The 13103-nt window shown below is 42.2% G+C and overlaps 6 non-coding genes across 6 annotated transcripts; all 6 read left to right on the forward strand.

Annotated features, from left to right (window-relative positions):
* The first annotated feature begins 1420 nt into the window (after positions 1-1420).
* Positions 1421-1502, forward strand: TRNAS-GCU (transfer RNA serine (anticodon GCU)). The gene has a single exon. It is a non-coding gene; the product is annotated as a tRNA-Ser (tRNA).
* Positions 1503-3623: 2121 nt separating this feature from the next.
* On the forward strand, positions 3624-3705 carry TRNAS-GCU (transfer RNA serine (anticodon GCU)). Its single transcript has one exon. It is a non-coding gene; the product is annotated as a tRNA-Ser (tRNA).
* A 1013-nt stretch (positions 3706-4718) lies between these two features.
* TRNAS-GCU (transfer RNA serine (anticodon GCU)) lies at positions 4719-4800 on the forward strand. Its single transcript has one exon. It is a non-coding gene; the product is annotated as a tRNA-Ser (tRNA).
* A 2121-nt stretch (positions 4801-6921) lies between these two features.
* Positions 6922-7003, forward strand: TRNAS-GCU (transfer RNA serine (anticodon GCU)). Its single transcript has one exon. It is a non-coding gene; the product is annotated as a tRNA-Ser (tRNA).
* Positions 7004-9137: 2134 nt separating this feature from the next.
* Positions 9138-9219, forward strand: TRNAS-GCU (transfer RNA serine (anticodon GCU)). The gene has a single exon. It is a non-coding gene; the product is annotated as a tRNA-Ser (tRNA).
* A 2121-nt stretch (positions 9220-11340) lies between these two features.
* On the forward strand, positions 11341-11422 carry TRNAS-GCU (transfer RNA serine (anticodon GCU)). The gene has a single exon. It is a non-coding gene; the product is annotated as a tRNA-Ser (tRNA).
* The last annotated feature ends 1681 nt before the right edge of the window (positions 11423-13103 follow it).

Below are 13103 nucleotides of genomic sequence, written 5' to 3' on the forward strand. Positions count from 1 at the left end.
ATAATTTGTCCATAGGTATGTAATCCATGCATTTGCCTTGCATGAATTGTGGCCTGTTTTACTTTAAAAGTTAGATAGAAGGCAGAATTGACAGATTTAGGGAATGCTAGGGAAATGCCAACATAAATGAGAAGCAGAGAGGACTGAATGTTTAGTATGTATGCCATTAGCATGGGTCATCACGTTGGATGTAAAACAAGACCTGCTGAGCCAATGTCTGATGGTCTGATGTACGGCGCTGTTGCATGTGGAAAGAAAATGAAGCCTAAGAATCATCACGACTGTTTTCCAAATGTGGGTTCAGTAAAGGTACTTTTGTTGACAGGGTGGCCGAGTGGTTAAGGCGATGGACTGCTAATCCATTGTGCTCTGCACGCATGGGTTCGAATCCCATCCTCGGCGTATGATTCCTTTTTGGAAAATTCTCTATGCTCAGCGCAAGCAATGCCCCGAGGAAGAAAATTTACCATCACCGTTCAAGAAGGATGCTATTGAAGTCTCTAAACATATTTACAGGCATTATGTAGCGTATCAGTCAGGCAATAGTGAATCGGCACCTCTAATTTATCGTGCCTTATGCCATCCTACATTTTGCAAAACGTTGCAACCATCTACTTGTTAAAACTAAACCAGAGCTGACTCTTTGCCACTCGGGTGGAGTATTCTAGGGATGTAGGACGAGCATCTTTAATGTCATTGGCTAGTGAACATCTCCCTTTTGGAAATAAAGCTGATTATTGAGCAGAATAAGAGAACAAGGCACTGCTGAGAGTTTACTAGACAGGCGCTTTAACCAACTAAGCCACAGCGCCCATGAGCAAAACTGTGGAAAACCAGAAAGATGGCAAGGATGATCCAGGAGAAGAATTTTTAAATGTAGGATGATTTTGAGGAGTGGTTCTAAGTTTTGCTATTTGTCACAGAGATGGCAAATTAAGTGTGAACAGATCCTATGCAGCATGTAGTTTCAGGTGGCTACCACTATAGAACAGCAAGGAAGTCGAGTCCCATCACATACTTGGCAGCAGCATGCAGTTCTCTGTCATTTTGCATCGTGACAATTCTAAATGAAATCGGCTTGGGACGATCCTTTTTGGAAAAGACATGGATAATTTGTCCATAGGTATGTAATCCATGCATTTGCCTTGCATGAATTGTGGTCTGTTTTACTTTAAAAGTTAGATAGAAGGCAGAATTGACAGATTTAGGGAATGCTAGGGAAATGCCAACATAAATGAGAAGCAGAGAGGACTGAATGTTTAGTATGTATGCCATTAGCATGGGTCATCACGTTGGATGTAAAACAAGACCTGCTGAGCCAATGTCTGATGTACGGCGCTGTTGCATGTGGAAAGAAAATGAAGCCTAAGAATCATCACGACTGTTTTCCAAATGTGGGTTCGGTAAAGGTACTTTTGTTGACGGGGTGGCCGAGTGGTTAAGGCGATGGACTGCTAATCCATTGTGCTCTGCACGCATGGGTTCGAATCCCATCCTCGTCGTATGATTCCTTTTTGGAAAATTCTCTATGCTCAGCGCAAGCAATGCCCCGAGGAAGAAAATTTACCATCGCCGTTCAAGAAGGATGCTATTGAAGTCTCTAAACATATTTACAGGCATTATGTAGCGTATCAGTCAGGCAATAGTGAATCGGCACCTCTAATTTATCGTGCCTTATGCCATCCTACATTTTGCAAAACGTTGCAACCATCTACTTGTTAAAACTAAACCAGAGCTGACTCTTTGCCACTCGGGTGGAGTATTCTAGGGATGTAGGATGAGCATCTTTAATGTCATTGGCTAGTGAACATCTCCCTTTTGGAAATAAAGCTGATTATTGAGCAGAATAAGAGAACAAGGCACTGCTGAGAGTTGAACTAGACTTTAACCAACTAAGCCACAGCGTCCATGAGCAAAACTGTGGAAAACCAGAAAGATGGCAAGGATGATCCAGGAGAAGAATTTTTAAATGTAGGATGATTTTGAGGAGTGGTTCTAAGTTTTGCTATTTGTCACAGAGATGGCAAATTAAGTGTGAACAGATCCTATGCAGCATGTAGTTTCAGGTGGCTACCACTATAGAACAGCAAGGAAGTCGAGTCCCATCACATACTTGGCAGCAGCATGCAGTTCTCTGTCATTTTGCATCGTGACAATTCTAAATGAAATCGGCTTGGGACGATCCTTTTTGGAAAAGACATGGATAATTTGTCCATAGGTATGTAATCCATGCATTTGCCTTGCATGAATTGTGGCCTGTTTTACTTTAAAAGTTAGATAGAAGGCAGAATTGACAGATTTAGGGAATGCTAGGGAAATGCCAACATAAATGAGAAGCAGAGAGGACTGAATGTTTAGTATGTATGCCATTAGCATGGGTCATCACGTTGGATGTAAAACAAGACCTGCTGAGCCAATGTCTGATGGTCTGATGTACGGCGCTGTTGCATGTGGAAAGAAAATGAAGCCTAAGAATCATCACGACTGTTTTCCAAATGTGGGTTCAGTAAAGGTACTTTTGTTGACAGGGTGGCCGAGTGGTTAAGGCGATGGACTGCTAATCCATTGTGCTCTGCACGCATGGGTTTGAATCCCATCCTCGTCGTATGATTCCTTTTTGGAAAATTCTCTATGCTCAGCGCAAGCAATGCCCCGAGGAAGAAAATTTACCATCACCGTTCAAGAAGGATGCTATTGAAGTCTCTAAACATATTTACAGGCATTATGTAGCGTATCAGTCAGGCAATAGTGAATCGGCACCTCTAATTTATCGTGCCTTATGCCATCCTACATTTTGCAAAACGTTGCAACCATCTACTTGTTAAAACTAAACCAGAGCTGACTCTTTGCCACTCGGGTGGAGTATTCTAGGGATGTAGGACGAGCATCTTTAATGTCATTGGCTAGTGAACATCTCCCTTTTGGAAATAAAGCTGATTATTGAGCAGAATAAGAGAACAAGGCACTGCTGAGAGTTTACTAGACAGGCGCTTTAACCAACTAAGCCACAGCGCCCATGAGCAAAGCTGTGGAAAACCAGAAAGATGGCAAGGATGATCCAGGAGAAGAATTTTTAAATGTAGGATGATTTTGAGGAGTGGTTCTAAGTTTTGCTATTTGTCACAGAGATGGCAAATTAAGTGTGAACAGATCCTATGCAGCATGTAGTTTCAGGTGGCTACCACTATAGAACAGCAAGGAAGTCGAGTCCCATCACATACTTGGCAGCAGCATGCAGTTCTCTGTCATTTTGCATCGTGACAATTCTAAATGAAATCGGCTTGGGACGATCCTTTTTGGAAAAGACATGGATAATTTGTCCATAGGTATGTAATCCATGCATTTGCCTTGCATGAACTGTGGTCTGTTTTACTTTAAAAGTTAGATAGAAGGCAGAATTGACAGATTTAGGGAATGCTAGGGAAATGCCAACATAAATGAGAAGCAGAGAGGACTGAATGTTTAGTATGTATGCCATTAGCATGGGTCATCACGTTGGATGTAAAACAAGACCTGCTGAGCCAATGTCTGATGTACGGCGCTGTTGCATGTGCAAAGAAAATGAAGCCTAAGAATCATCACGACTGTTTTCCAAATGTGGGTTCGGTAAAGGTACTTTTGTTGACGGGGTGGCCGAGTGGTTAAGGCGATGGACTGCTAATCCATTGTGCTCTGCACGCATGGGTTCGAATCCCATCCTCGTCGTATGATTCCTTTTTGGAAAATTCTCTATGCTCAGCGCAAGCAATGCCCCGAGGAAGAAAATTTACCATCGCCGTTCAAGAAGGATGCTATTGAAGTCTCTAAACATATTTACAGGCATTATGTAGCGTATCAGTCAGGCAATAGTGAATCGGCACCTCTAATTTATCGTGCCTTATGCCATCCTACATTTTGCAAAACGTTGCAACCATCTACTTGTTAAAACTAAACCAGAGCTGACTCTTTGCCACTCGGGTGGAGTATTCTAGGAATGTAGGATGAGCATCTTTAATGTCATTGGCTAGTGAACATCTCCCTTTTGGAAATAAAGCTGATTATTGAGCAGAATAAGAGAACAAGGCACTGCTGAGAGTTGAACTAGACTTTAACCAACTAAGCCACAGCGCCCATGAGCAAAACTGTGGAAAACCAGAAAGATGGCAAGGATGATCCAGGAGAAGAATTTTTAAATGTAGGATGATTTTGAGGAGTGGTTCTAAGTTTTGCTATTTGTCACAGAGATGGCAAATTAAGTGTGAACAGATCCTATGCAGCATGTAGTTTCAGGTGGCTACCACTATAGAACAGCAAGGAAGTCGAGTCCCATCACATACTTGGCAGCAGCATGCAGTTCTCTGTCATTTTGCATCGTGACAATTCTAAATGAAATCGGCTTGGGACGATCCTTTTTGGAAAAGACATGGATAATTTGTCCATAGGTATGTAATCCATGCATTTGCCTTGCATGAATTGTGGTCTGTTTTACTTTAAAAGTTAGATAGAAGGCAGAATTGACAGATTTAGGGAATGCTAGGGAAATGCCAACATAAATGAGAAGCAGAGAGGACTGAATGTTTAGTATGTATGCCATTAGCATGGGTCATCACGTTGGATGTAAAACAAGACCTGCTGAGCCAATGTCTGATGTACGGCGCTGTTGCATGTGGAAAGAAAATGAAGCCTAAGAATCATCACGACTGTTTTCCAAATGTGGGTTCGGTAAAGGTACTTTTGTTGACGGGGTGGCCGAGTGGTTAAGGCGATGGACTGCTAATCCATTGTGCTCTGCACGCATGGGTTCGAATCCCATCCTCGTCATATGATTCCTTTTTGGAAAATTCTCTATGCTCAGCGCAAGCAATGCCCCGAGGAAGAAAATTTACCATCGCCGTTCAAGAAGGATGCTATTGAAGTCTCTAAACATATTTACAGGCATTATGTAGCGTATCAGTCAGGCAATAGTGAATCGGCACCTCTAATTTATCGTGCCTTATGCCATCCTACATTTTGCAAAACGTTGCAACCATCTACTTGTTAAAACTAAACCAGAGCTGACTCTTTGCCACTCGGGTGGAGTATTCTAGGGATGTAGGACGAGCATCTTTAATGTCATTGGCTAGTGAACATCTCCCTTTTGGAAATAAAGCTGATTATTGAGCAGAATAAGAGAACAAGGCACTGCTGAGAGTTGAACTAGACTTTAACCAACTAAGCCACAGCGCCCATGAGCAAAACTGTGGAAAACCAGAAAGATGGCAAGGATGATCCAGGAGAAGAATTTTTAAATGTAGGATGATTTTGAGGAGTGGTTCTAAGTTTTGCTATTTGTCACAGAGATGGCAAATTAAGTGTGAACAGATCCTATGCAGCATGGAGTTTCAGGTGGCTACCACTATAGAACAGCAAGGAAGTCGAGTCCCATCACATACTTGGCAGCAGCATGCAGTTCTCTGTCATTTTGCATCGTGACAATTCTAAATGAAATCGGCTTGGGACGATCCTTTTTGGAAAAGACATGGATAATTTGTCCATAGGTATGTAATCCATGCATTTGCCTTGCATGAATTGTGGCCTGTTTTACTTTAAAAGTTAGATAGAAGGCAGAATTGACAGATTTAGGGAATGCTAGGGAAATGCCAACATAAATGAGAAGCAGAGAGGACTGAATGTTTAGTATGTATGCCATTAGCATGGGTCATCACGTTGGATGTAAAACAAGACCTGCTGAGCCAATGTCTGATGGTCTGATGTACGGCGCTGTTGCATGTGGAAAGAAAATGAAGCCTAAGAATCATCACGACTGTTTTCCAAATGTGGGTTCAGTAAAGGTACTTTTGTTGACAGGGTGGCCGAGTGGTTAAGGCGATGGACTGCTAATCCATTGTGCTCTGCACGCATGGGTTTGAATCCCATCCTCGTCGTATGATTCCTTTTTGGAAAATTCTCTATGCTCAGCGCAAGCAATGCCCCGAGGAAGAAAATTTACCATCACCGTTCAAGAAGGATGCTATTGAAGTCTCTAAACATATTTACAGGCATTATGTAGCGTATCAGTCAGGCAATAGTGAATCGGCACCTCTAATTTATCGTGCCTTATGCCATCCTACATTTTGCAAAACGTTGCAACCATCTACTTGTTAAAACTAAACCAGAGCTGACTCTTTGCCACTCGGGTGGAGTATTCTAGGGATGTAGGACGAGCATCTTTAATGTCATTGGCTAGTGAACATCTCCCTTTTGGAAATAAAGCTGATTATTGAGCAGAATAAGAGAACAAAGCACTGCTGAGAGTTTACTAGACAGGCGCTTTAACCAACTAAGCCACAGCGCCCATGAGCAAAACTGTGGAAAACCAGAAAGATGGCAAGGATGATCCAGGAGAAGAATTTTTAAATGTAGGATGATTTTGAGGAGTGGTTCTAAGTTTTGCTATTTGTCACAGAGATGGCAAATTAAGTGTGAACAGATCCTATGCAGCATGTAGTTTCAGGTGGCTACCACTATAGAACAGCAAGGAAGTCGAGTCCCATCACATACTTGGCAGCAGCATGCAGTTCTCTGTCATTTTGCATCGTGACAATTCTAAATGAAATCGGCTTGGGACGATCCTTTTTGGAAAAGACATGGATAATTTGTCCATAGGTATGTAATCCATGCATTTGCCTTGCATGAATTTTGGTCTGTTTTACTTTAAAAGTTAGATAGAAGGCAGAATTGACAGATTTAGGGAATGCTAGGGAAATGCCAACATAAATGAGAAGCAGAGAGGACTGAATGTTTAGTATGTATGCCATTAGCATGGGTCATCACGTTGGATGTAAAACAAGACCTGCTGAGCCAATGTCTGATGTACGGCGCTGTTGCATGTGGAAAGAAAATGAAGCCTAAGAATCATCACGACTGTTTTCCAAGTGTGGGTTCGGTAAAGGTACTTTTGTTGACGGGGTGGCCGAGTGGTTAAGGCGATGGACTGCTAATCCATTGTGCTCTGCACGCATGGGTTCGAATCCCATCCTCGTCGTATGATTCCTTTTTGGAAAATTCTCTATGCTCAGCGCAAGCAATGCCCCGAGGAAGAAAATTTACCATCGCCGTTCAAGAAGGATGCTATTGAAGTCTCTAAACATATTTACAGGCATTATGTAGCGTATCAGTCAGGCAATAGTGAATCGGCACCTCTAATTTATCGTGCCTTATGCCATCCTACATTTTGCAAAACGTTGCAACCATCTACTTGTTAAAACTAAACCAGAGCTGACTCTTTGCCACTCGGGTGGAGTATTCTAGGAATGTAGGATGAGCATCTTTAATGTCATTGGCTAGTGAACATCTCCCTTTTGGAAATAAAGCTGATTATTGAGCAGAATAAGAGAACAAGGCACTGCTGAGAGTTGAACTAGACTTTAACCAACTAAGCCACAGCGCCCATGAGCAAAACTGTGGAAAACCAGAAAGATGGCAAGGATGATCCAGGAGAAGAATTTTTAAATGTAGGATGATTTTGAGGAGTGGTTCTAAGTTTTGCTATTTGTCACAGAGATGGCAAATTAAGTGTGAACAGATCCTATGCAGCATGTAGTTTCAGGTGGCTACCACTATAGAACAGCAAGGAAGTCGAGTCCCATCACATACTTGGCAGCAGCATGCAGTTCTCTGTCATTTTGCATCGTGACAATTCTAAATGAAATCGGCTTGGGACGATCCTTTTTGGAAAAGACATGGATAATTTGTCCATAGGTATGTAATCCATGCATTTGCCTTGCATGAACTGTGGTCTGTTTTACTTTAAAAGTTAGATAGAAGGCAGAATTGACAGATTTAGGGAATGCTAGGGAAATGCCAACATAAATGAGAAGCAGAGAGGACTGAATGTTTAGTATGTATGCCATTAGCATGGGTCATCACGTTGGATGTAAAACAAGACCTGCTGAGCCAATGTCTGATGTACGGCGCTGTTGCATGTGGAAAGAAAATGAAGCCTAAGAATCATCACGACTGTTTTCCAAATGTGGGTTCGGTAAAGGTACTTTTGTTGACGGGGTGGCCGAGTGGTTAAGGCGATGGACTGCTAATCCATTGTGCTCTGCATGCATGGGTTCGAATCCCATCCTCGTCGTATGATTCCTTTTTTGTAAAATTCTCTATGCTCAGCGCAAGCAATGCCCCGAGGAAGAAAATTTACCATCACCGTTCAAGAAGGATGCTATTGAAGTCTCTAAACATATTTACAGGCATTATGTAGCGTATCAGTCAGGCAATAGTGAATCGGCACCTCTAATTTATCGTGCCTTATGCCATCCTACATTTTGCAAAACGTTGCAACCATCTACTTGTTAAAACTAAACCAGAGCTGACTCTTTGCCACTCGGGTGGAGTATTCTAGGGATGTGGGACGAGCATCTTTAATGTCATTGGCTAGTGAACATCTCCCTTTTGTAAAAAAAAGCTGATTATTGAGCAGAATAAGAGAACAAGGCACTGCTGAGAGTTGAACTCAGGATCTCCTGTTTACTAGACAGGCGCTTTAACCAACTAAGCCACAGCGCCCATGAGCAAAACTGTGGAAAACCAGAAAGATGGCAAGGATGATCCAGGAGAAGAATTTTTAAATGTAGGATGATTTTGAGGAGTGGTTCTAAGTTTTGCTATTTGTCACAGAGATGGCAAATTAAGTGTGAACAGATCCTATGCAGCATGTAGTTTCAGGTGGCTACCACTATAGAACAGCAAGGAAGTCGAGTCCCATCACATACTTGGCAGCAGCATGCAGTTCTCTGTCATTTTGCATCGTGACAATTCTAAATGAAATCGGCTTGGGACGATCCTTTTTGGAAAAGACATGGATAATTTGTCCATAGGTATGTAATCCATGCATTTGCCTTGCATGAATTGTGGTCTGTTTTACTTTAAAAGTTAGATAGAAGGCAGAATTGACAGATTTAGGGAATGCTAGGGAAATGCCAACATAAATGAGAAGCAGAGAGGACTGAATGTTTAGTATGTATGCCATTAGCATGGGTCATCACGTTGGATGTAAAACAAGACCTGCTGAGCCAATGTCTGATGTACGGCGCTGTTGCATGTGGAAAGAAAATGAAGCCTAAGAATCATCACGACTGTTTTCCAAATGTGGGTTCGGTAAAGGTACTTTTGTTGACGGGGTGGCCGAGTGGTTAAGGCGATGGACTGCTAATCCGTTGTGCTCTGCACGCATGGGTTCGAATCCCATCCTCGTCATATGATTCCTTTTTGGAAAATTCTCTATGCTCAGCGCAAGCAATGCCCCGAGGAAGAAAATTTACCATCGCCGTTCAAGAAGGATGCTATTGAAGTCTCTAAACATATTTACAGGCATTATGTAGCGTATCAGTCAGGCAATAGTGAATCGGCACCTCTAATTTATCGTGCCTTATGCCATCCTACATTTTGCAAAACGTTGCAACCATCTACTTGTTAAAACTAAACCAGAGCTGACTCTTTGCCACTCGGGTGGAGTATTCTAGGGATGTAGGACGAGCATCTTTAATGTCATTGGCTAGTGAACATCTCCCTTTTGGAAATAAAGCTGATTATTGAGCAGAATAAGAGAACAAGGCACTGCTGAGAGTTGAACTAGACTTTAACCAACTAAGCCACAGCGCCCATGAGCAAAACTGTGGAAAACCAGAAAGATGGCAAGGATGATCCAGGAGAAGAATTTTTAAATGTAGGATGATTTTGAGGAGTGGTTCTAAGTTTTGCTATTTGTCACAGAGATGGCAAATTAAGTGTGAACAGATCCTATGCAGCATGGAGTTTCAGGTGGCTACCACTATAGAACAGCAAGGAAGTCGAGTCCCATCACATACTTGGCAGCAGCATGCAGTTCTCTGTCATTTTGCATCGTGACAATTCTAAATGAAATCGGCTTGGGACGATCCTTTTTGGAAAAGACATGGATAATTTGTCCATAGGTATGTAATCCATGCATTTGCCTTGCATGAATTGTGGCCTGTTTTACTTTAAAAGTTAGATAGAAGGCAGAATTGACAGATTTAGGGAATGCTAGGGAAATGCCAACATAAATGAGAAGCAGAGAGGACTGAATGTTTAGTATGTATGCCATTAGCATGAGTCATCACGTTGGATGTAAAACAAGACCTGCTGAGCCAATGTCTGATGGTCTGATGTACGGCGCTGTTGCATGTGGAAAGAAAATGAAGCCTAAGAATCATCACGACTGTTTTCCAAATGTGGGTTCAGTAAAGGTACTTTTGTTGACAGGGTGGCCGAGTGGTTAAGGCGATGGACTGCTAATCCATTGTGCTCTGCACGCATGGGTTCGAATCCCATCCTCGTCGTATGATTCCTTTTTGGAAAATTCTCTATGCTCAGCGCAAGCAATGCCCCGAGGAAGAAAATTTACCATCACCGTTCAAGAAGGATGCTATTGAAGTCTCTAAACATATTTACAGGCATTATGTAGCGTATCAGTCAGGCAATAGTGAATCGGCACCTCTAATTTATCGTGCCTTATGCCATCCTACATTTTGCAAAACGTTGCAACCATCTACTTGTTAAAACTAAACCAGAGCTGACTCTTTGCCACTCGGGTGGAGTATTCTAGGGATGTAGGACGAGCATCTTTAATGTCATTGGCTAGTGAACATCTCCCTTTTGGAAATAAAGCTGATTATTGAGCAGAATAAGAGAACAAGGCACTGCTGAGAGTTTACTAGACAGGCGCTTTAACCAACTAAGCCACAGCGCCCATGAGCAAAACTGTGGAAAACCGGAAAGATGGTAAGGATGATCCAGGAGAAGAATTTTTAAATGTAGGATGATTTTGAGGAGTGGTTCTAAGTTTTGCTATTTGTCACAGAGATGGCAAATTAAGTGTGAACAGATCCTATGCAGCATGTAGTTTCAGGTGGCTACCACTATAGAACAGCAAGGAAGTCGAGTCCCATCACATACTTGGCAGCAGCATGCAGTTCTCTGTCATTTTGCATCGTGACAATTCTAAATGAAATCGGCTTGGGACGATCCTTTTTGGAAAAGACATGGATAATTTGTCCATAGGTATGTAATCCATGCATTTGCCTTGCATGAATTTTGGTCTGTTTTACTTTAAAAGTTAGATAGAAGGCAGAATTGACAGATTTAGGGAATGCTAGGGAAATGCCAACATAAATGAGAAGCAGAGAGGACTGAATGTTTAGTATGTATGCCATTAGCATGGGTCATCACGTTGGATGTAAAACAAGACCTGCTGAGCCAATGTCTGATGTACGGCGCTGTTGCATGTGGAAAGAAAATGAAGCCTAAGAATCATCACGACTGTTTTCCAAGTGTGGGTTCGGTAAAGGTACTTTTGTTGACGGGGTGGCCGAGTGGTTAAGGCGATGGACTGCTAATCCATTGTGCTCTGCACGCATGGGTTCGAATCCCATCCTCGTCGTATGATTCCTTTTTGGAAAATTCTCTATGCTCAGCGCAAGCAATGCCCCGAGGAAGAAAATTTACCATCGCCGTTCAAGAAGGATGCTATTGAAGTCTCTAAACATATTTACAGGCATTATGTAGCGTATCAGTCAGGCAATAGTGAATCGGCACCTCTAATTTATCGTGCCTTATGCCATCCTACATTTTGCAAAACGTTGCAACCATCTACTTGTTAAAACTAAACCAGAGCTGACTCTTTGCCACTCGGGTGGAGTATTCTAGGAATGTAGGATGAGCATCTTTAATGTCATTGGCTAGTGAACATCTCCCTTTTGGAAATAAAGCTGATTATTGAGCAGAATAAGAGAACAAGGCACTGCTGAGAGTTGAACTAGACTTTAACCAACTAAGCCACAGCGCCCATGAGCAAAACTGTGGAAAACCAGAAAGATGGCAAGGATGATCCAGGAGAAGAATTTTTAAATGTAGGATGATTTTGAGGAGTGGTTCTAAGTTTTGCTATTTGTCACAGAGATGGCAAATTAAGTGTGAACAGATCCTATGCAGCATGTAGTTTCAGGTGGCTACCACTATAGAACAGCAAGGAAGTCGAGTCCCATCACATACTTGGCAGCAGCATGCAGTTCTCTGTCATTTTGCATCGTGACAATTCTAAATGAAATCGGCTTGGGACGATCCTTTTTGGAAAAGACATGGATAATTTGTCCATAGGTATGTAATCCATGCATTTGCCTTGCATGAATTGTGGCCTGTTTTACTTTAAAAGTTAGATAGAAGGCAGAATTGACAGATTTAGGGAATGCTAGGGAAATGCCAACATAAATGAGAAGCAGAGAGGACTGAATGTTTAGTATGTATGCCATTAGCATGGGTCATCACGTTGGATGTAAAACAAGACCTGCTGAGCCAATGTCTGATGTACGGCGCTGTTGCATGTGGAAAGAAAATGAAGCCTAAGAATCATCACGACTGTTTTCCAAATGTGGGTTCGGTAAAGGTACTTTTGTTGACGGGGTGGCCGAGTGGTTAAGGCGATGGACTGCTAATCCATTGTGCTCTGCACGCATGGGTTCGAATCCTATCCTCGTCGTATGATTCCTTTTTGGAAAATTCTCTATGCTCAGCGCAAGCAATGCCCCGAGGAAGAAAATTTACCATCGCCGTTCAAGAAGGATGCTATTGAAGTCTCTAAACATATTTACAGGCATTATGTAGCGTATCAGTCAGGCAATAGTGAATCGGCACCTCTAATTTATCGTGCCTTATGCCATCCTACATTTTGCAAAACGTTGCAACCATCTACTTGTTAAAACTAAACCAGAGCTGACTCTTTGCCACTCGGGTGGAGTATTCTAGGGATGTAGGATGAGCATCTTTAATGTCATTGGCTAGTGAACATCTCCCTTTTGGAAATAAAGCTGATTATTGAGCAGAATAAGAGAACAAGGCACTGCTGAGAGTTGAACTAGACTTTAACCAACTAAGCCACAGCGCCCATGAGCAAAACTGTGGAAAACCAGAAAGATGGCAAGGATGATCCAGGAGAAGAATTTTTAAATGTAGGATGATTTTGAGGAGTGGTTCTAAGTTTTGCTATTTGTCACAGAGATGGCAAATTAAGTGTGAACAGATCCTATGCAGCATGGAGTTTCAGGTGGCTACCACTATAGAACAGC

Source organism: Eleutherodactylus coqui, chromosome 11 (assembly GCF_035609145.1).
Source record: "Eleutherodactylus coqui strain aEleCoq1 chromosome 11, aEleCoq1.hap1, whole genome shotgun sequence".
Lineage (NCBI taxonomy): Eukaryota > Metazoa > Chordata > Amphibia > Anura > Eleutherodactylidae > Eleutherodactylus > Eleutherodactylus coqui.